Raw genomic sequence first — 22,607 nt, forward strand, 5'->3', positions numbered from 1 at the left:
AATAGATAAAGATTTATTCATTGCCATCCAGGATGCAGAAGACAGAATAATGTTCTTAGAATGCAGGGGGTAGATTTTGGCTAAATGTGAAGAAAAACAGGAAAAGCTGCTTGACATTGGGGCCAATTACACAGGGAGTTGTGAACAACTCTTCACTGAGTATATTCAAGCATAGGCTTGACCACTATTTGTTGGGATATTTTCATTTAGATTCCAGTATTAAGCAGGGCCAAAATAAATCTCTTCCAATTCTATGACTATTGAGCAATTAACAATTTGCACAACAAATAATATTAATATCTTGGACCTTGTAAATTGGAATCTGAACATCATCAGAATGTAGTTCAACAGAATTCAATTGTCAATTAATTGTTTATATTGGCTAATTTAACAGTGTATGAACCATTACTAATCTGCTTTTATATTATTTCCACATTTCTGCATAGACTTAGGAAATAATATATTTATACAGTTAATATTTGAAATTTTGAAATATCTCTTATAACAGTGTTTATTTACAGCACAGTATCATATATTGCAGATTGGCAAAGAGTGTAATATTAGAGTTGTTTCACATTTCAAAGCTAGCAACAGTAATCACAGCTAACACGTTTTAGTGTAACTTCTAACTTGTCACCTTCTGAAATCTTACTGTTTCTATTTACCACACAGTTTTATCTTAAATAGTTTTTCTCTCCCAAATTGATAACATGTTAATGTTCTGAAAATGAATGAAACCCTTCACATGAAGGAAGAAAAAAATGTGAAACATTTCCAAACAAGATGATTAGCCACTGACAAGCTCAAGAAATTTTACTATCTAATATTTTTCTTTTCTTCTGGGTGGTCTCTAGCTCCAATGCTTTAAAATACGTTCTCTGCCCGTCGCCCTGTTCTGTTTAGCCTCTTTCATGTTGGACGTTCTCCAAAGATACCATCCTTCCTAACTAGGACAACTAGCAATGATTTCTTTAATCACTATGCAGAAATGCTCTATGCTTGTGCCTAGAGAGGGGTGTCCAATCTTGACAACTTTAAAAGCTAGTGTTCCCTAGCCAGCATGGGAAGTTGAAGTCCACAGGTCTTAAAGTTACTAAGCTTCGCCACCCTGGCCTAGAAATTATTTTTTAAAGTATTTAAACTGAAAGCAACATCAAATTTGATTAAGACATATGAGAATGAGCATTTTTTTAAAAAAAAAATTATGATCAGATAAAACTCATCTAATGCTCTAACAGCATCTAATGCTGTTTGTGGACAAGATTCTGGCCCAACCTTATCAGCTGAATTTTTGCTTGTTTATAAGGAGGAAGATAGATATTCTTTTTTTCCTATGCTTTTTTGCCCTTGTGAATTGGCCACTCAACTGCTCAGCAAATACAAATCTCTGGTCTGTAACCAGTCTTAAGGCAGGAATCAGATTGATATTTTATTAAAATGCCACTGAGCAACAGAACTTCAGTTTGATTCAGTACATAGGACTTAAGATTTGACAATGTTTGACAAATGGTTTTCTGGAAGCATGCTTTATGATGTTATGGCTTGGAATATACTAAATTCATGCCGAAAAAACAGTGCATAGTATTTTTGTATTTAAGAAAGGCATGAAACATGCAGCATAAACAGTAAAGAGCAATAATTTTTCATTCTTTAGCTTGTCCTATTTAGACTAAGCTGCATCAGTTATTCTTGTGCCAGCTTGCAGATTTGGACACTCATATGCTACCAATATAAATATAGGCATATTCATAATACATGTTTTGCAATGTTTTATATTTATTTATATTTCATTATTTATATAATGTTTAAACTATGTTTGCATTGTTTTTACTTGATATAAGCTGCTCAAAGTCATTACCTAAAGTGGATACCTATATAAATAGAAGAAATAAATAAGTGAACATAAAATTATGTCTTTCATTTATAAATTGTTTAATTTACAAAACTAGTTTAATAATACCTATATTCTAATTTTATTTATCTACCTATTTACCTATTTATTTATCTTCTGCCTGGCTAACTGTCTATCTTATCTATCTATCCATCCATCTATCTATCTAACAATATTGAAAATAAAGTATATATGAAAGTACTGCAGCAAAAGAGTTTTGAACTCGGTCATATAATTTATACTTTTAATTTCCAGTGGGAATATTTATGTGGAAAGAACAAAAGGGATATGTTTCCTCTTAACTGTTTATATGTTCATTAATTATTTGCATCAACTTTTTAGATTTCTATAGTTTTGTTGATACTAGTATTTTAAGAAAGGCTGAGTGTATTTCAGAAGAATTAAAAAATTATTTCTTTCACATATAAAAGCAACTTTCTTAAATTGCGTAAGAAATTCTGCTTAAAATTGGCCTTTATAGTTTTTAGCTTTGGAGAGGCATGATGATAAATTCAGTGACTTGTAGTAGCTCCCAAGTGTTTGGCTTCATTAAAAAGTTCATATGAGGTGAGCTGGTTTTTCACTGTATTTTTTAAAGATGTGACTAAGCTAATTCCATTTTTCATCATCAGTTCATCCCTTTGCACCCTTACAAAATAAATACTCCTTAGCTACAGTTATGCCTTATTTACACTTTGTTTCTTTTCTTTTCTTTTCAAACTACTGTTCATCTTAACTGTAAGATTTCCCAGGTGCCTCAAGTTGAGTAGTAGAAATGATTTTAGCATGACGGATAATTTCCCTGCTCAATTTGGATGAAAACTCCAACTTGTGAAAATGGCTCAAGATGCATTTTTCCCTATAAATGGATCCTGAATATGGATAATTTAGTTTGCAATTGTGTTAGAAGGAGTTTGTCATTATGTCATCTATGATCTGCCCTTCCTTAATTTAGGATGGATGCCAGCATAATTATCATAGTTTCAGTTCATGACTTTTTCCTTTTGCTAGCCTCTGAGGGACTAGTTACCTTGCTCTGAATTTAAGGGCTTGCTAATATAAACAAGGAAGGTAGTGTGCAACCCAGTATAAGCAGCAAACCAGCAGTGAAAACTAAGATTGAGTTTAACAGGAATGAGAAAAGATTGTCGTGCACCTGATTGGTTAAATGCAACAAAAAGGCCTCAAATGTTCATATATACTCCACCGCAGGTAAGAATGGGTGTGTCTTTCAAACATCAGTTGGAGAAAAATGTCCAGGAAATATCTAGGTGACAGGCCATATAGGGCGAGAGCACCAAGGATCCCACAGTTCAACATGAAGCTTCAAATATTCTGTCATATAAAGCTGTTTAGATCCATACAGGCTTTCAGATGCAATTCTAAACTGAGTTGCAGCCAAAAGTCAGTGTTGGGCATGTAGTTGAGGTGTAATATATTCCTATTGATATATATAAATTACCAAATGGACCCCTGCATTTTTAACCAATTGCAATTCCAGATTGTCTTTGAAAGCAGCTCCGAATGGACCAGATATGTCATTAGTACTACTCTGGCTAGAAGTATCTATAACAAATAAAATGTGAAGGATATTTATTTATTATTTATTTACATTTAGCCTATGCCAATAGCCTCCAAAAAAGAGTTTGTTGTTTGGCATAGCTTTTTGCCATTTCTAATATTCAAATACTACCTATCAACTAATAACATTGTAATAAAACATAATTAAAATGTTATTATATAATTTAATTTTTTTCCAGTTTTTATATTTAAAACAGTTTTTATTTATTTATTTATTTATTTATTTATTTATTTATTTAATTTATTTATTTATTTATTTATTTATTTATTTATTTATTTATTTATTTATTGGTTCGATTTATATGCTGCCCTCCTCCGGAGACTCAGGGCGGCTTACAATGCGTTAAGCAATAGCCTTCATACTTTTGTATGTACCTGCTTCCCCCCCCCCCCCAAAGCGGTGTTCTTTTTTATACAAAGTCAGCTTATTGCTCCCACAATCTGGGTCCTCATTTTACCTACCTCAGAAGGATGGAAGGCTGAGTCTACCTTGAATATAATATATAGCTATATTATGTTACAGTGTAGCTTACAGGTTTTCAAGTTATAACTCAATTATGACTTCTTAGAAGTTCATGAGCTGCTTGGAGGAAATTTATAATTTTTTCAGTGGATAAAGCTTGGGTAGAGTCAGAATCACTCATGCTTTCCTTGGGCAGTCCTCCAGTGAGCTGGCATAGGGGTAGGCAAACTGAGGAGAAATGCCTGGAACAGATTTTGAGAGATTGCGCAAACAGTAGATTTAGCCATCTGTCCAAATGATCTGTCCATCACAGCAATGTTATTCATTATTTTGTTATTAAGTATTTTTAACTTTTATTCATAGGGGATCTTGAACCAATTCATTTTTCATTTTAGGGGGGCATATGGCAGTTTGACAACCTGAGGTATAGCTAATGTATCTTAGCTTGTACAGGGTTATTTTCTTAGGCCTCAGAGGCCCATCAGACTTAATGTTATAAACCTTTCTATTTTTCTATTGTTATAAACCTTTCTATTTTTTTAGAATTTGAACAGCAATATCTAACACATTGAAAGCTTAGCTATAGAGGTCATTGCCAGCTGAACTGTTGTATGATCAGAGTTTAAGTACAGTACCTGTTTTCCCTTTATTCAAAAGCTTCATCTGTCTTTTCAATTAAAATGTTTCACATCATTCCCTATAATTGGCAACAGCTATTCCCATCCATTTTAGCTTGAGAAGAATGGGTTTCAGAGAGAATGTAGATGGCAGAATGGAGAATATAATGACGTAGCATAGTAATGGCAAAAGTATGTAAAATGAAATAATTGATATTAAAAAAGTAAACCTATGCCTTATTTTAGAGGCATTTCTGTTCCTCAAAATCCTTAGTAATACTTTTGCACTTTTATCACTGTAGACTTCTATGTCTGCCTATCTCATATAATGATTCTAGGCAGCACACAACTATCCATAAAAAAAAAAACAGCTAAAAACAAATCATGTTTATATACTATAATTTCTTTAAATAAATGTATAATGCTAAGTTGTATTCTGACATCTTTATTATGGAACGTTGTTCTGATATCTTAAAATCACATAATTCAAACAATTATCTAATGTTTCTCAAACTTGGCAATTTTAAGATGTGTAGACTTCAACTCTCAGTATGCAGGGGATTCTGGAAGTTGAAGTCCAGATATCTTAAATTTGCTTAGGTTGAAAAACACTGATCTAAGATAAATCAAACCATAGCAGACATGGTTTTATGCTAGAGTTTAAAAAGGTATTAACAAATTAAGCAGAAATTGCAAATAAAAGGCCAACATAATTGCTAGAAATGTGAGTGTTGTTGTTTTACTTCAGAAAGTGAGAGAGTCACATAGTAAAATATACTTCTGCTTTAGATTGCCACAATTAAGTTTACATAGTCCATTGTGGCATTTAAATTTAATCTCCAAGTACAGTAACCAGACAGAGTGACCTTTGCAGGAAAAATGTATTGCATTCTTTTTTAGGTTGCTCTTAGTACTAAAAATAAATGCTGGCAGGATTTCAAGGGCTTTATCGTGTTGATTAAAATAGCCTGTTATTAATTAAACTGAGATAAGTAAAGTGGTAGCAGACTATTTTGTGAAATCCCAGAAAATTCAAATGATCTTGATATAAATCTGTTGTTTTTCAAGGCAGCTGTTCTTTCACTATCTGCTTCTTGGTGTTGTGAATAGATCTTATTTTAAATAAGTGTGAAAAGTAAAGTATTTATATATTGGGGGTGGGGGAGTTGTCATGAAAGGTGTTAGGAGTTCCACAAGAGATCATGATTGGAAATGATGGTAAGCCTAGTCCAGATTTCACTTACCAACCGCTTTGCTTATCAACTACGATGCCAGCCCCATTATGGTTACTAAATGAAGTACTGGTACTCAGGTTGGTTAATAGCAATAGCACTTGGACTTATATACTGCTTCACAATGCTTTTACAGCCCTCTCTAAGCGGTTTACAGAGTTAACATATTGTTCCCAAAAATCTGGTCCTCATTTTACCCACCTTGGAAGGGTGGATGGCTGAGTCAATCTTGAGCTGGTGAGAATTGAACTGCCAAACCGCTGGCAATTGGTAATTAGCAAATTAGCCTGCAATATTGTGTTCTAACTACTGTGCTGCTAAGGCCGTTAACAAAGAATTATTTTTTTAAAAAAATGTAGAACTACATTGAAACAATAAAACTACACATCTATCAAAATAGGCCACACTAAGTCAATTTCCGTAATCACTTTTTGTTCTTAGGTGCAAAGAATATGAAGTTGTTATTCTACGGGATGGATGGATGGAAGGAAGGAAGGAAGGAAGGAGATAGATGGACAGACAGACATGAAACATACACATGCAGTCACTCATACAGAGATAGAGGTAGATAGAGGTAGATAGACAGATATTGTACCTCTATAATTCACTCCAAATTGATTTTTTAAAATATACCATATGTTATATTCACTTATAGATGCATGCAGATGTTTCTGTTTAAAACATTTTACTTATGCTTTTCCATCATCTTTCCCACTAGAAGGCTTGCTGGGCCATGCTGGCTGCTGATTCATTTGTTACATCTTGAATGATGTCTCTTGCCTCATCCCTGCTGAGGCTGAGATGAAAGCAGATGCTGTTCATTATACAACGTAATCCGAATCCTTAGATTTCAGTTTGACCTGGCAGGATTTATGTCAGTAGAACTCTGATGTTTTTCTCTGCTGCACAATTGTATGGAGATTTTTTTTTTTTTTTGCATCTCATATTGTTTCTGAAACACGTTTTGTAAAATCAGACAGTTTTGAGACTTTCATCTGACCATCCTGATCATTTCTGTATTGTTAATGTATGTATTGTTTATCTAAATCTATTAAATTTCCATAATGGAAATAGCTTATTGTGTTAAATGCCGAAATACATTGGAATGGTCGAAATGTTTTGCAAAGATAATAATAATAATAATAATAATAATAATAATAATAATAATAATAATAATAATAATAATAATAATTTTATTTCTATACCGCCCTTCTCCCGAAGGACTCAGGGCGGTGTACAGCCAATTTAAAAACACAAGACACAACAATAATTAAAAATTAAAATAATTAAATAGATTTGGCCGATTTAAAACCCCAAAAATTTAAAATACCCCAATTTAAAATTATTAAATTGATAGCCCGGCCTGGCGGAACAACAGGGTCTTCAATGCGCAATGAAACACCCGGAGGTCGGAGATCTTGCGTATTTCCGGGGGCAGTTCATTCCACAGGGCTGGGGCTCCCACAGAGAAGGCCCTCCCCCTGGGTGTCGCCAGCCGACATAACTTGGCTGATGGCACCCTGAGGAGACCCTCTCTGTGGGAGCGGACTGATCCCAATATGACTATTGGGATCCCAGCACAGGAGAAGTTTAAAGTCTCAAACAGAATTTTGTTCCAGTAGTAGTTCTATTTTTCATGATTTTGTAACTTTACTTTGCTAAAATATTTATTTGTTAATGTTGGCTAAATTATTGATTCTCACTTTATTCTGAAACATTTGTCTAGGAGGACAATTTCAGTCTGAGTGCAAGCCATCTTATGCCTAGATTTGTGCTGGATCTTGTAGGATGGAAGGACAGATTTTTATTCAGCTAGAATTTCAATCCTTCTGTCTTACAGATGAAGGGGTAGATTTAGCCATAATTATATGATACAGTAAATATATTATAAGTCAGACAGTTACAGAGTTTTCACAAGTATGCCTATTATACATTAATTATTGTAATAGTAAGAAGCTGTATAATTGAACTCCACCTTCTCATTCAGGATAATTTATTTAGACTGTATTCTTACAGATCTATTATATATTTAGCAGCTGCCTAATGTATTTCTCAGAAATAAAACTACAGATAGGAAACTAGAAACAAGAGAGAAATCTAAGTTGACATTTATTACAACTCCAATTTTTAATGCACGGATAATGGTTTACTCTTCCCTTTAGCAACAGTAGTTGTGGCCTCATACTAGCATGTACGGCAATGAAAAGGATCAGTTACAGACAAATTAAGGATTTTTGACATACTACTGTCCAAGAATGCCAACTCCTGACCCTATGCTTTTATTTGTATGCAGAGGTCTCATTCAAGAATATATTTTGCCTATTGTTCCATTCAACAAAAACTAACAGGAAAGGAGGGCAAGGGGGCATCAAGACAATGAGTTACAAATACTTACAGTAGGGATAAAAGGAGCAGTTTCCCCCCCCAAAAAAAACAAACCAGGAAAAAGACAGCAGGTTTCCTTTCCAGTTCTTTGTAGCTAACTTTGGAATCATCCATAGCATTCAGATTCATCACAGCAATCAGAATTGCCATACAATGGTATCAGATTAGTGACTGCCCTCCATGTCACTTTCCATCCTTTGGGAAAAAGAGATGCTGACATTTTTCCTCAAGGAGACAGGAGACTATACAAAAGCTTAAGTTTTATGACTTCCAATCTGACCTTGGCTTCTGATCCATTTCAAAGGAACACATGGATTTTATGTACAATATTAGTTCATAGCTGCACTTGAACACCTGACATTTTGACTTGATTGCAAATAGCAATTCTCTCTTATCAAAAGATTGGGCCATGATTCATTAGTGGTCCTAGCCTACAGCTTTATTTTCAAATTTCGTTCACAAACGTTATAGAATGTTCAATCCCTGTTCAAAATAATGACTTTTTAATGGAGAGGTAATTTTCTACAGTTATTTTACTTACAGAATTTATTTCTAGAATAAAATCTTTATTCCCTTTCTCTTGGGAAGGAAATGTGCAAAATACAATAATGTAGAAAAGAATGTACTAATATTAGCTTTCAAATGTTCTTTTTATGTAAAAAGTATTCTTTCTATAGATTTTGAAAGTGTAGATGTAGTTATGGTGTTTGATTAATTTCAGTGCAATATTTGATTAGTTTTCTAGAATAGGATAATTGACAAAATCTTTAATACTAAATATTTCTCCTTTAGACTTTTGGGGACTCTGATTTTAAAGCAGGACTGATATCTGTAGAAAGTGAACATGTATCCACTGATTTATTATTGAATAATTTGTTTGTATTTCAAAGAATATTTATTTTTGTTTGCTGTGTTCCTTTAGTATGGAAAATGTCTGAGTAAATAACATGGTGATATCATTGGCCTAGTATAGTCTCAGATAAAGGATTAAAAGGAGGAAATACTGTGCTTGTTTCTACTGATAGATCTTTTTCATGTATTTAGAATTCTACTCATTTAAAGATGTAAATTAAAACATATTTTCAGAGGCATGCTCTGACTCTTTACCTATAGACATATCTAAGCAATAATTATCTCTATCTTTACAAGCACTTCCTCATCATATAAAAGTCTGCATCTGCTTAACATCGGTAGGCTGGTTCTGCTTGTCAGCAAGTTGCTCTTAATTTCTACACCTTTTATTTACTATCATTCTTAAAAGATACTAAGTGTTCCCAGACTTCGGGGACTACTTCACAATCTGTTCCACCTTCATGTAATATTATGAATTCTCAGGGGTAAGAAAGAAATCTATCCAGAGTCCAATAGAACAGGTAGCAGTCAGAACTTAATTTTTGGGTCAGTTGGGCCTCTGCTGTAATATGAGTCTAGAATGCCATTCTCTGGTGGGAGTTGCAGTAATTTATAGAAATTTCTCCAGAATCAGGAAGATGCAGTGTAAAACTGAATGTATTTTCAACATGACTGAAAAAGCTTCAAAGCAGGGAGTCAAAGCTTCAGATGAAAAGTGTTAGTATTGATCTGTGCAAAAATGGGAAAGAGTCACATAAATTTAACTTTTAGTTTTTTAGATGATTGAAAAGGAGTAATCTGATAGAAAATCTTATGGCAATTGGGGAGGGAGGTTTTCCTGATTCTTTCTAGAATACCTGTATTAATCAATGGCTTGTTTTTGGATTCAATTTTGTATGCTAAATTGAACCTTCAAAGCACTTCATAGACTTAGAGGCCACCCAACTTTAAAGTCCATAAAGTTCTGGGTGGCCTACAAACAATAAAAGTTAATAAAACAGTAAGAAAATAGTAAGAATCGTACATTATGTATCGAGAAAACTCACCCAAATATTTCAGCTCATTTTTAATGCCAATTTTATAATTGTTGCAATAGATAAAATGAATTTTTTGCTGCTGCATTTCAATCAATATTATGTATTGATTAAATACTAAATACTATATTTTATTAAAACCCCAAGTTTATTCAGATCAGTCTGAAAGACCAGATTAAGGGCAGATTGTCATGGAAAAAATCTTATCTATGTGATTGCTTGGAGTTATAAATGACTTGATGGTACATAATCATTTTTTTATTCATACCAAGTTCAGCTAGCTATACTTAAGCTAGTTATACCTAGATACCAGGTATCTAGACAAGGTTGAAATTTAGAACAGAGGAAAAAGCAGCTTAACTCTTCTCTCTTCGACCTCTCAGAAACCATCCAGCTAATGGATGAGTATGCAGTGTGATGACAAACTGACAATTTAAGACAAAAAAAAAAAGAGCAATGCGGAAAAAGTTGAGTAGCTATTTCCCCTGTAGTGTTACCAACTCACATAGCAGATTTTACTTTACGTGGACAAATTAGAGACCTGCCCACCACATGTAATGTGATCTCTAACTGTAAATCTGATTCTTTCTCATTTCTTTCTCATTCTTCTTTATCTAAATGTATGTTTGTCTAAATGCGGTATGTTTCTCACATAATTTTTACTGAAAAAGAGAATCTTGATTAAAAGAAAAATCAATGCCCATTTTTATGCTTCCCTCCTTACTTTGATTAGATTCAGATCTTTGGGCTAATAGGTATCACATTTTCTGTATTTCAGTTGCTAATTGAATCCATGCCATCTTCAGTTTTCTTATTATTTAAGTGTTAAAAATTCCATTCATAAATGCTAATGTACAAAATTTAAGCTCTTTCACCCCTCACTCTTTTTGGCTGGGACAAATTGCTTCATTGTTCATCCTTGCCATCAGCCTGTGTTGTAAACAGGTAAACAAGTGCAGAGAAGGGGCAGAGGAAATTGTGTAACTAAATAAGCTGCCAAATGCATTCCTACCATGTGTACCATGTAATGCTTGTCATCTCAAGTGAATCATTAAAAGGTTTCCCCCATTGGTGCTTTCGAAGTGCTGTGACAGCTTGAGAGCGTCTATAAATTGTCACAAACAACCTACATGCTGAGGTAGCTAATTGCTATTCTGACTTATTAGGAGTCACTGTGTTAAATAATTTGTCCAATATGTGGCTGTTAATAAATAACGTGAATAGCCAATTCATGAGCTGCTATTGTAATCTAGAGAGACCATTTTGGATACTGCCGTACATTCCAAGCAAAAACGTTTTCCTTTTGACGTGAGCATTGTCAGAAATGTATGATAATTTTTAAAAAAACAACCTACAAGGGAGAAAACTCAGGGAGGAAATTGAAATTGAAATATATAGAATCTTGTGTTTTTAGAGCAAACTCAATGCTGCAGAGTATCAATTCTTTTAAAGAAATTACTATTACCGTAGAGTCTTTTTTTCAGTAGGTGTTAACAGAAAAACAAAAGGGCTTACTGTTATTGAAAATATTAAATTAAGTCAGAATCCTTAAGTCAGAGCTTTAAAGTAGTGAAAATAGATTTCATATTAAGTGAACACAAAGTCTTCAATTATTTGCTATAAGAAAGAATGTATGCATTCTGGAGTTTTCCAGATGTAATAATAAAGGTAATTTGATACTATTGTGAATCAAGACATTAAAGATTCAAACATTTCTTCCACGTACAATAATTTCTTCTTTTCTCCGCTTCAGGCAAGCCATAATTGGCTGCTTCAAGCAAAATGGTAAATCAGTTTCTTATGACTCTTGTAAAAAGGACTAAAACAAAGTTACTTTAGCTCTATTTTGCAGGATAAACACAGAATTGACAAAATTGGGAAAGACTGGGGGGAAATGCTGTCTGTCATAGTTTTGGGAGTGAAATATCATGTGAGCTCGAAGCTCCTTAAGACCACATTCCTGTAACACCAAACCATTGTTTATCATTTAACACCTATTCAGTTCTGTAGTAAACAAATATTTATTATGAAAGAAGAATCCTGATCCTTTTCCTATTAATGTAGATGCTAAACTTAGTAGCAGGGAAAACATGTGCATTTTTCCTGAATACAGGCTTCTGTTTTGTTCTTCTTCAATCTATATGTGTTTCCATTTTATCCCTAATTTAATACATCTTTGTGCTTGCACATTATCACTAGAACAACAGGCAATGAAAATGTCAGAAAACCTAACATGAGGCAGGGAAATTACAAATAGCCACCAGCTGGAATGTTTTAAGTTCATTTGGGGTGTGATGTGGGTTGAATTGCAGCATAGTTTACTGCAGTTTGGATTACAACATAGCTTACTTTAATTTAAATGGGAACAGTTAATTAAATGATTGCTTAATTCAGCTTTAAATGGAAAAAAATACTTTCTGTATTTAGAAAGTACAATACAAGTGTAATTTGGCCTTGGATGCAGCTACTAAAGAAAGAAAGTATATCAGAAGTTAAAGTAAGGACCTCAGAAATGGACTATGTTTAATTTATGAAATGAATATTTGGTTAGTGAAGTAGGGTTTCATTAAAATGTATTGACTTACTTGAGAGAATGAGATTTAAGTTATATTTAAATTTAAGTTAAAATTAAGTACAATTCAAAACATAGGACATAATGATGAGTATGGTGAGCAGGGGTGGGTTCTACTTACCTTTACTACCAGTTCGCATCGCACCCGTGCATGCACAGATCACCTATGATGATGTCCGGATCAGTGGGCAGAGCTTCCCACCAGTTTTACTACTGGTCCAAACCGGGGGCAACCCACCACTGATGGTGACGCAGTCTGCAAAGGCGTGTTTCACGGTAGCAAACCTCTGGCTTAGTGACTGCTGGTTTTCTTTGGTACTGCCTCACTTCATCTGCCTTACCCATTATCCTCTATCCTCTATTCCTGAATGCAAGGAAATTCAGAACCCTGGCTTCAGCAGCCAGTCCAAAACAAAAACAAAGTAATTCAGTCAATTATTCAACTAAAACAATGTAAAACCTGAAATTAACCAGTTTGTCCTTGGCTTAATACATGTAATTAGAAGAGTAGTTGAAAGTATTTGTCTCTTGCAGTCTATTTGTCAGGGAATTGCTGCTGCTGCCCAAGAGTCCAGGATCCTTCTTTCCCAATTTATGATAATCCTTTCTTAAATTCCAGATCTTCAGACGGACAATCAGTAGATGGTAGCCAAGTGGTACAAAACCTGTTTGCTGCCAACTAGTGGCAAACTGATCAACCAGTCAACTAGTCAATCCATCATTTCAAGGAATTCTTTATAAAATGTTCAGTAAATCAGTGGTAAGCCAGGATAAAAAGTATTACATCAGTTATTAAAGCTTTGTGCTGACTCGTTGAAAGAGGCTTTTCATGTGGTAGATAATGTTGGGGCATGGCCTGAATTTCAGCCAGATGATCTACTAGTTAATGGAAGGTTGCATGTTAAAACTATACGGATAGCATCATAACTGACTTATTTTGGTTATACCTTAATGGCACACTGTAGTGGCAGCAATAATTATGATGGCATGGTTTCTGCTGGGTCTGGGGCAGGTGGAGAGTGTAGCAAACTAACGTGTGGATGTGGCCTAAATTTCAGTAAAGTAAGATTTACAGGTGCTAATCACAAAGGTAATTCTATTTTGATTTGGCCCTCAAAATCAAAGACTTGTTATTTCTGCAAAATTTGCCAATAGATATGTCTAATTTAAATTTTAAAAAACAGCAACTCTATATTGCCATCTGTTATACTGACATTTTGATTCCCCATTCATATTCCTAAAACTCTGCATGAAATATAAAATATTCTAGCTAATAAGTCACAGAGTTTCCAAAGATGTGAATTTCTGAGGGGAATAAAAACTGATAACAGTAAAATCTTTGAAATGTATTGTATGTCTGTCCTAAAGTCTGCGTCCACACTTCATTATATTATAAACAATTTAAACAGGTGCGGAATGCCAACACTTTTTTGTGAATATTTGTATGCTTCTCTTTGGACAGTTTCATCTTGTTCTGCTCAGGATTAAAAAGGGAAACGGATAGAAAAGTGCCCCAATCGCACATAAATAAAAAGGTTTTTTTTTATGCATTGCATACCATCATAACATCCTTTACCAGTGTTTGCATGTCAGAAGTGGGAGCTTGAAGGTAGTTTATAGTGGAAAAATGGTTTTTGAATGGATCACCCTCATCTTCTCCGCTTTGGACTTCAGCACGAGGTCTGTGGTGTGAGGAAATATAAAGCAGTATTTTTCTAGCTGTATTTTGAAAACAATGAGTTCTCTGTTACCCCAGCCCAACCTTCTGTGGTGCCTACCTCATGAGGATGGAATGGCTAGTTAAATTCAGGATCAAAGCTCTTGGCCTCCAAGTACTTTTAATTCAGTGCTACTTTTGCTTCAGTCCTTGTTTTGTTTTGTTTTAAATTTAAGTTCTCCTGTTTTTCAGGAGATGAAGGAGTACATTTTTATAATGAGATGAAAACAACCAAATGAAATCTAGGCTTCTCGTTGCAAAAAAGTTATTTTTTTTCATTATTATTATACAGGAATAGAAGTTTATTTCATCATATATTGATAGTTGGATGTCAGAGTTCCAAATCCATTTATTTTATATAGAATGGTAAAATTTGAAAATCAGTCCGAAAGTTGTTATTACTTCAAAGGTACAGTTTTTATAGATGTGAAACATGTCTCCTGCTAATAGTAAAACTTTACAAAAAGTTATAAAGTATTGATTTAAAAGGGGAGAAGATTCAATTCACGTGTCACACAAAAATGCTCAAATGAAAGCAAGTTTTTTTTATAGAATTGACTACTTACATTAAAAAATATTTCTGTTCTACCTGTTGTTGAACAGCCCTAGTGTTTTGTTTCCTCTTTTTATGCTTATTGCTTTTGGATCTGTCGTGCTACCTAGAAGGATACTGAAAATAAGTTATGGCTTATTTAGATCTTATTAGATTTTTAAAAGCATTTTATTTTGCTAATTTAAGTGGATTAATACTTGCTTTCAAGGGAATTAATATAACTAGACATATAATTTTATGGTTTAAAAAAATGATATTTTATGGGATTTTCTATTACACTTTCATTACAATTTCTTTGCTATTTTTATGAAATCCCTTCCTCTTTAAAATAAACTTGGAACATGCACTCCATTTCCAAACTCCCACTTCCCACAAAAGGCTAATGTTGATGAGTCCAGAAAGAGATAACCTATCTCAGATCTTGACAAGACCATTTTTTACATTGATTGCAAATATATCTAGAGAGGCCAAGGTAGAGATCAGGTTTCCAGTTTATTATATTAGCTTATACAGAGGCAAGTGGCTTGATAAATCTTTTTCTCATTTTAAGGGTGATAGCTAAGAAGGTCATTGTTTGTCACATAATATATTAGAGATATCAGGAGTTAATTTGTTCATTTCCTTTGCATGGTAGGATAGTAGCTTTTTTCTTAATACTAATATATTTAGACATAAAAATCTATTCCATTCTGACTGAGTATGTATTAGAGCAATGAGTATATATTACAGCAGAAATAAGTATTCACAGTATATTAAATTTGGGGTTTCTAAGTGAAACTAGAGTGCAGTATTTATTTCCTTCCAATGGAAAGTAACTAATTATAAATTGAAATGTTGTTAACATTTCATATAAAGGAGAAAATCTCTGTGAAGTGATTTACATTGAAAAAAGCTTTAGTTTTTATAGTGCTGTGGGCTTTTTTCCTCCATAATGCATAGATTTGATGAACTGCATTCAAAAGTTCTATAGATAACAATATCAAATAGTTTGAGTTACAAAATTGGCAGGTTTAATTATGGTTTTAACTGCAATTGAATTTGAACAATGTTGCTTTTTCATTAAATACATATTTGTTCACCTCAGAAGTGATGGAGTAAAGGTAATACAGAGATGAGGCAGATATTTTGCATACTGAGTAAACAAATGGTCTTTTACTTTATATGTTAAGATATGAAAATATAAGCAGAATTTTTATATTGAAACTAGAGGTTCATGACCTTCGTTCATTTCTTCTTAATTGAATTTATTAGATTTTCCAGAAATGTGGGAAAAAATTCCATAATTTTTGCATTTTCTATTAGTTTGGAGGTTGATTTTAGATTAGAAAGGCTTATGTCATAATTCCCAAGAAATGAGAAAAATTGAACATTTTTCAAACGGATGGTCTAACTTGAACATGTTAAAAGGACAAAGGATATCAGAGATAAGAAATACAAACTTGTACTGAAGAGAAAATCTTTAATTATATTATACAGGCACATGGTCGTGATAATGTTTTACATTATTTTATTCCATAAACTTCTTTTTAATAGTGAAAAGCATCCATTGTTGTGATTATTATCTATAATCCTCATTTTATCACCTTAATACTAAATATTACTTATATTTGAGCAAATTTGAAAACATTCTTTTCCTCTCCCCTTCCCCCCCCCCCCCCAAATTACAAGCCCTGGCCCTAGCTTCCTGGTTATTTGGCCACACAAAAAATCTAGGCTTCACTTCTTCAGTATCTCTGAGTCTCAAAATGTGGAGGTGAGATTATACAAGTGCTATAAAAACATTATTATTTATTATTTGAGGAATTTTTTTGGCTAAGGCCAACTCAAATTCCTAGACTGACTTTACAGATATAATGGGAAGAATAAAAAAAACACATGTTGAAAGCTGCAAGAATTAAAAGAGTAGCATAAAAATACTTTCAGAGGAAGAACATGTTAGATTTAAGACATCTGGGAAATACTTTGCCAAATGTTATCCAAGTACAGTACCTAATGAACTTCTCTAGGGAAAGCATTCCATAATTAGGTCACCAGCATTGAAACCTCCTTTTCCTCAGCAGATACACATCCAGTTCAGACGAAAAGATATTTAGAAAAGATTGTACTGTTCAAGTTAATATGGAGAAACTTCCTTTTACAATTTGTGGATCCAACCTGAAAAAGAATATTTAGGGTCAAAATGATTAAATGTTAAAAATAGCCTATGAATCTATGCAGTAATAAAACAAGCCTCTTTTCTCTAATGTTGCTATAAAACAATTTAGTGGTTTCATAATCATATGCAAGTTGGTATGAACTAAAACAAGCAAACAAAAATCAATACAGCAATCTAAAATAGAAGTTGGCGGAACTTCTGACCAATCCTACAGATCAGTAAAATCCAGCAGAATCATATATACCGGTAATCATTCCCTGTGTCTGCATTTGTGCTGTGTTCCTATTCTTATAGATTTTGCATAAAAGATTGCGCGACCAAGTTATGCAGACCATTTCATGCCCTAAACAGTATCAATCATATACTGCATGAATTGAACACTGTACAGAAGTACTATCACTTCTGTACAGATTTCATAGCTAGAGATTCCATATCTGGATCTGCAGTGTTTGAGTAATATTCTGACCCTTTTGAACCTTGACAATGAATGCTTGAATGATATTAGGCAGCATGTGCCATTCACTTCAGGATTCTTGATAGGCTTCTAATTAAGTTGTTAAAACAGGCAAATCTGCCACGTATTTTTCTTCATTGTCTTAAGAATCTCTAAAATAAGTTAAATCTTCCCTGACATTGGATATTACCTTTTTATCCTGAGAAAGAGCCAACCACACTTTAATCTTATAGGCAGTTTTTGAGAAGATTATCCTTCCTTTCTTTCTTTCTTTCTTTCTTTCTTTCTTTCTTTCTTTCTTTCTTTCTTTCTTTCTTTCTTTCTTTCCTTCCTTCCTTCCTTCCTTCCTTCCTTCCTTCCTTCCTTCCTTCCTTCCTTCCTTCCTTCTTCAAAACTGCCTCAATCCTAATGGACTAAAAAATGGTTAAAAAGGAAAAGGAAAAAAAAAGGGAAGGGTTCAGAGTAAACCGCTAAAATAAAATCCTTAAAAGCCATTAATAAACATTTACAGGCACCCTTGAAGCCTAACTAATCTAATCCAAGGATCAAATGCACATTGGAACAACACTGTTTCAGCTTTGTATTAATTGTGTTCATCATTAATTTTATTAGAAAATAAATAAATAAACAAGTATAAATTCTTATGTATGCTATAAAACAAAGTTGGTATTATCTCTTTATTGGGAAAATAACAACCTGTTGATGAAAAGGATTGTTGGTATTTTAGATAATCATCTAGAATTTTGCCTTTAATGTTGTCAAACTTATAAGACCAATGAACTAACTGAACAAAGACAAGTACACATAAGCACACATAATAGAAAATGTAGACCTTTTGGATTAGTCAAATATTCTGCATTAAATTACATGGTTTTTCTTCTTTGAATATAAGCATGCACCTTTGTATTTTAACAGTGAACTTGAAGTAATTTCCCATTTGTTTTTCTAAGGTGAAGTAAATATATAATTATTTACTTAGTTCACAAATGTTCTACAAGGTTTGACATTATTTAACATTTGTCCAGCAACATATAGCATCAGCAAATAAAGAGAGCGCTATTTGACCTTAGAGGTATGATTTAGGCAATTATTTTTTTTGAAGAAAGATAAAATTTTAAAAGTGTAGGAATATCTGGAAGGCTTAGATTCAATTATCCTTAAGAGTTATTAAACTCCTTCTCTTCTTTTGTATCTAGTATATCTCAGAAAAAGGCATATATCCTTTTATAAGGAAGCAGCAAGCATATCATTTTATTGGGTTAGCTGACTAACAAAAATAGAATGGACACAATGCAATTTTAACTAATGTTTCATTCTTATCTTTGTTCTACTATTGAAGATTTTGTAAGTAACACTTATAGTTTTCTATTCTATATATTACTTCATGAGAACAATTTATTATTGGGTCAATTTGCATCTATGCTGTGTACAGAAGTGCAATCAGAGATACAGATATGTCTCAAATTTTGGTTTAGGAAATATGCAAATTATACTTCCCATACTTCTTCAATGTTTGTTACTGCTTTTGTGAAAGTCCTAGCTTTGTGTGTACATTTGAGCTGTTTTTTTAAAAAAAACCTAAGATAAAATTGCATCTAATATAATTCATCTGTTTCCTGTTTTGAAAATCGATCAACTTTCACTAATTTGGTACTGAACTTGTTCCAACTCTGATAAATATATATCTATATACATATATACCATGAATTTTATAACATACTTGAATCATTATTAACATTGTTTATAATGATGTTACCTAGATGTTTCAGGCAGATATGCCACAGTGTAAACCTGAGGACCAAATATTAACTTTTTAATGAAGAATTTGAGAACATTTCTAGAAGTGGAATGTAAAACATCAGTTAAAACATGCATGAGATTGAGATCTGAGATTTCTTTTCAGGTTGTTCTCGGAGAATGCTGTGTCTAAATGTCAAAATCAAAGTATATTGGTCAATTAATCACTGCCAGTGAGCCATAACATGTCAAAGCACCATTTCATGTGACCTCATGATGTTTGTAAAAACTAGCAAGCAGACAGCCTCTGATAGTGACCACCCTACTGTTTTATTTTCTTTGAAATGTTTAAGCTAAAAGTATTTGAATTATAGTAAACTTGTATTTTCAGTATCTGATTTTTTTTATTTGTGTTAGATATTGACAAATGGATTATAAAATATTTCATAAACAACTTGCTTTAAAACATCATTGCTAGGTTTCACTAGTATCTGTTAAATCAGCTACTAGAATTTGGTTATACAAATTTTAGTGCCAGTATTTGCAACAAAACCAGAATTAGTGCATTAAGGTGTTAAACCATTTAAACCATTCCCTTTCCATTAATCCTGTTGGTAGAACAAGAGGTGCTAAACATTGACAAATTAATGGAAGTATAATTTTTCATTACAAAATTGATTAGGGGTGGCCTGCATAAGGTAGAGAATATTATTCATATGTATATGTGTATATATATATCTATATATATCTCTATATATATATCTATATATCTATATATATATCTATATATATCTATATATCTATATATCTATATATCTATATCTATATCTATCTATCTATCTATCTATCTATCTATCTATCTATCTATCTATATGTATATATATGTATGTATGTATGTATGTATGTATGTATGTATATATATATATTTCTTCATTTTGGCATATCCGCATCGCCTCCTCCCCTCTTTTTCTCCCCTGCATAACAAAATTTACTAAGGTCATAAGATTATTTTGACATACTAGAAAATTTAAATGTTGCAACAAGCAAAGCATTGTGTTACTGGTGGAAGGAGATGTAGGAAGCAAAACTCTTCTCCTTTGCTGGCCCATTTAGGAAGTTTGGTCACTGGTACAAAGCCATGCAGCTGCACATAATATAAAGTAACTTTAACTGCATATTTGGTGAGTTTATAACTTCCCTAGGGTATTTTAACATTAAAAATAGTTATAGTGAATGCAACCCATCTGAACATAAACTCATTTGGAGAGAGAGATTAACATCTCAAATTCTTTTTGTATTTTATTATATTGCTCCAAGGCATGCACATATATTTTATTTGTATCAATTGTATTTTCATTTCTTGGCATAAACATATCCATTTAGACCTATGACTTAAACAGAGAAAACTATTCCCAGTGATGCATGCTGAACACACTTACCTTTTTTATCACAGTCAGAAATAAATAATAGTAATAGACTATATATTGATCAATACACTACATGAATTATAAATTATGATTATAATATTATCCTTGAAATGACACTAAGCGATACAAAGGTGGTCTGACATGCATAATTTGCAGTGTTTCAGTTTTTTCTTAAAATAAATGTTGTGCCTTTTCTGTGGATGAAACAAAAGATACTAGAGTCAGGCATTGGTGTCCACAATCTCCTGCTGCTTCAATCCAAATTTAAAAAAATGAAAACCAAAGAATATTGCACTTTTATAGTGCGACCTTTGACCCTTATGGACATGATTGCAATGTGATGACTCACATATAAAAACACTGTGGTGCTGCTTTTGTCACCAGTCTGACTGATCTTGTGGATGCTACTGGAGATTGTTTCTACTCCTTATTTATTGAAATTTTGAGAGGAACTAACAACAACAACAACTTTGCAGGAAGTAACAACATAAACAGGCAGGCTAAGGTAAGTGCAGTATGAGATCACACACATACTTAATCTATCAGTAATAATAATAGCAATATGCTAGCAATTTATTTATTTATTTAGCGTATGGTTGGTCACACACAGTATTAAAACACTTCATTTTTACAGGTTAAAAACGATTAAAACAATAAAAAAGCAGTAAGAAAACCTAAAAGGAAAACAGAAATAACATTTCAAAGTTTAATGTCAAGTTTGGAGATCCAGTCAGTAGCTGCCGTTGTTATGCAGAGGAAGTCCCTAGAATCTCCTGGATACCTTCTGTTAGGGCATTCCCTCACTATATGCTGGATAGTCTGTCGAGGGGCCCCGCAATCACATTGTGCTGAAGGTGTCTTTCCCCATTTATACAGGGAGTCAGCACACACCCCATGAGTTGTTCTAATTCTATTATATGTCACCCATATGTGTCGGGGTAGGCTAAATCCTGGAGATATACTACTAGGACTGATATGCTCGGAGACATCTTGGGGGGAACAGCTATTCCACGCCTCCATCCACTTTTGTGTGGTGTTCTGGTGATCAGCCATCAACTTACGCGCTGTGAAGATTGGTGAATTTCTTGACTTTAATCGGCATCTTAAGAGATCAGGAATGTATCCATGTATGGGTAGAGAGGAATTTAACAGGATCTTACTATATTCCCGAATTAGAGCTTCTTGTCGTCGTAAGTGTGGAGGGAGTATGTGACTAACAACTGGTAACCAGTAACTAGGTGTAGATTTTATGCACCCAGTAATTAGCCTCATCGTATGGTTAAGTTGAACATCAATAAATCCTGTATGTGAGCTGTTTATCCATACAATAATAATCCAATATGCTAGACAACCAGACAATTTGTATAATATTTTATGGCCTTAGAGGTCATAACTACCACTCACAAATTTTTTTCAGTCCTAATAATACGCTTAAACATTCTTTTACAGTCTTTTCTGTTACAGAAATGGATTAACTAGTATTTTGTGTTTAATATTTTAGTTCAGACTTAGATTTATATATTTTAATGCAACTGCCAGTAAATATTTCTTTTTCCCACATAAATTTAAAGTTTAATTCAGGTATTGCTTACTTATATGAGCTACATCAGATTTTTAAAAAGACATGCCGGTAATTTGTGTTTAAGAGGTTATTTTAAAAGCATCTTAGGTACTCGTTTTTGTTACGCTTTTGGAGCAGCTCTGACTGTTTTAAAATTATGTTTATAGAACTCTGTGTTTTTTTGGCATCAAATCCTTCTTATCATGCACTATGTTAATAAGGAAGTTTTGATAGAATAGCCCACAATACTTCTATAGAACCCAACTTTCCTATAACTGAATTTTGTGTATATACATGTACACACACAGACACATAGACACACACGTGGAATATAGATAGATAGATAGATAGATAGATAGATAGATAGATAGATAGA

At 33.2% G+C, this 22,607-nt stretch overlaps 1 protein-coding gene and 1 long non-coding RNA gene across 3 annotated transcripts in view; both read left to right on the forward strand.

Moving 5' to 3' along the window:
- The window catches only part of GMDS (GDP-mannose 4,6-dehydratase), a 262,683-nt gene that overhangs the window by 88,543 nt on the left and 151,533 nt on the right, over window positions 1–22,607 (forward strand). The window lies entirely within an intron of this gene.
- On the forward strand, window positions 3,965–6,855 carry LOC148114857 (uncharacterized). Its single transcript, XR_015733266.1, has 2 exons — window positions 3,965–6,358; window positions 6,503–6,855. It is a non-coding gene; the product is annotated as an uncharacterized LOC148114857 (long non-coding RNA).

This window comes from Pantherophis guttatus, chromosome 3 (genome assembly GCF_059756535.1).
Source record: "Pantherophis guttatus breed Tessera chromosome 3, ASM5975653v1, whole genome shotgun sequence".
In the NCBI taxonomy this organism is placed as follows: Eukaryota; Metazoa; Chordata; class Lepidosauria; order Squamata; family Colubridae; genus Pantherophis; species Pantherophis guttatus.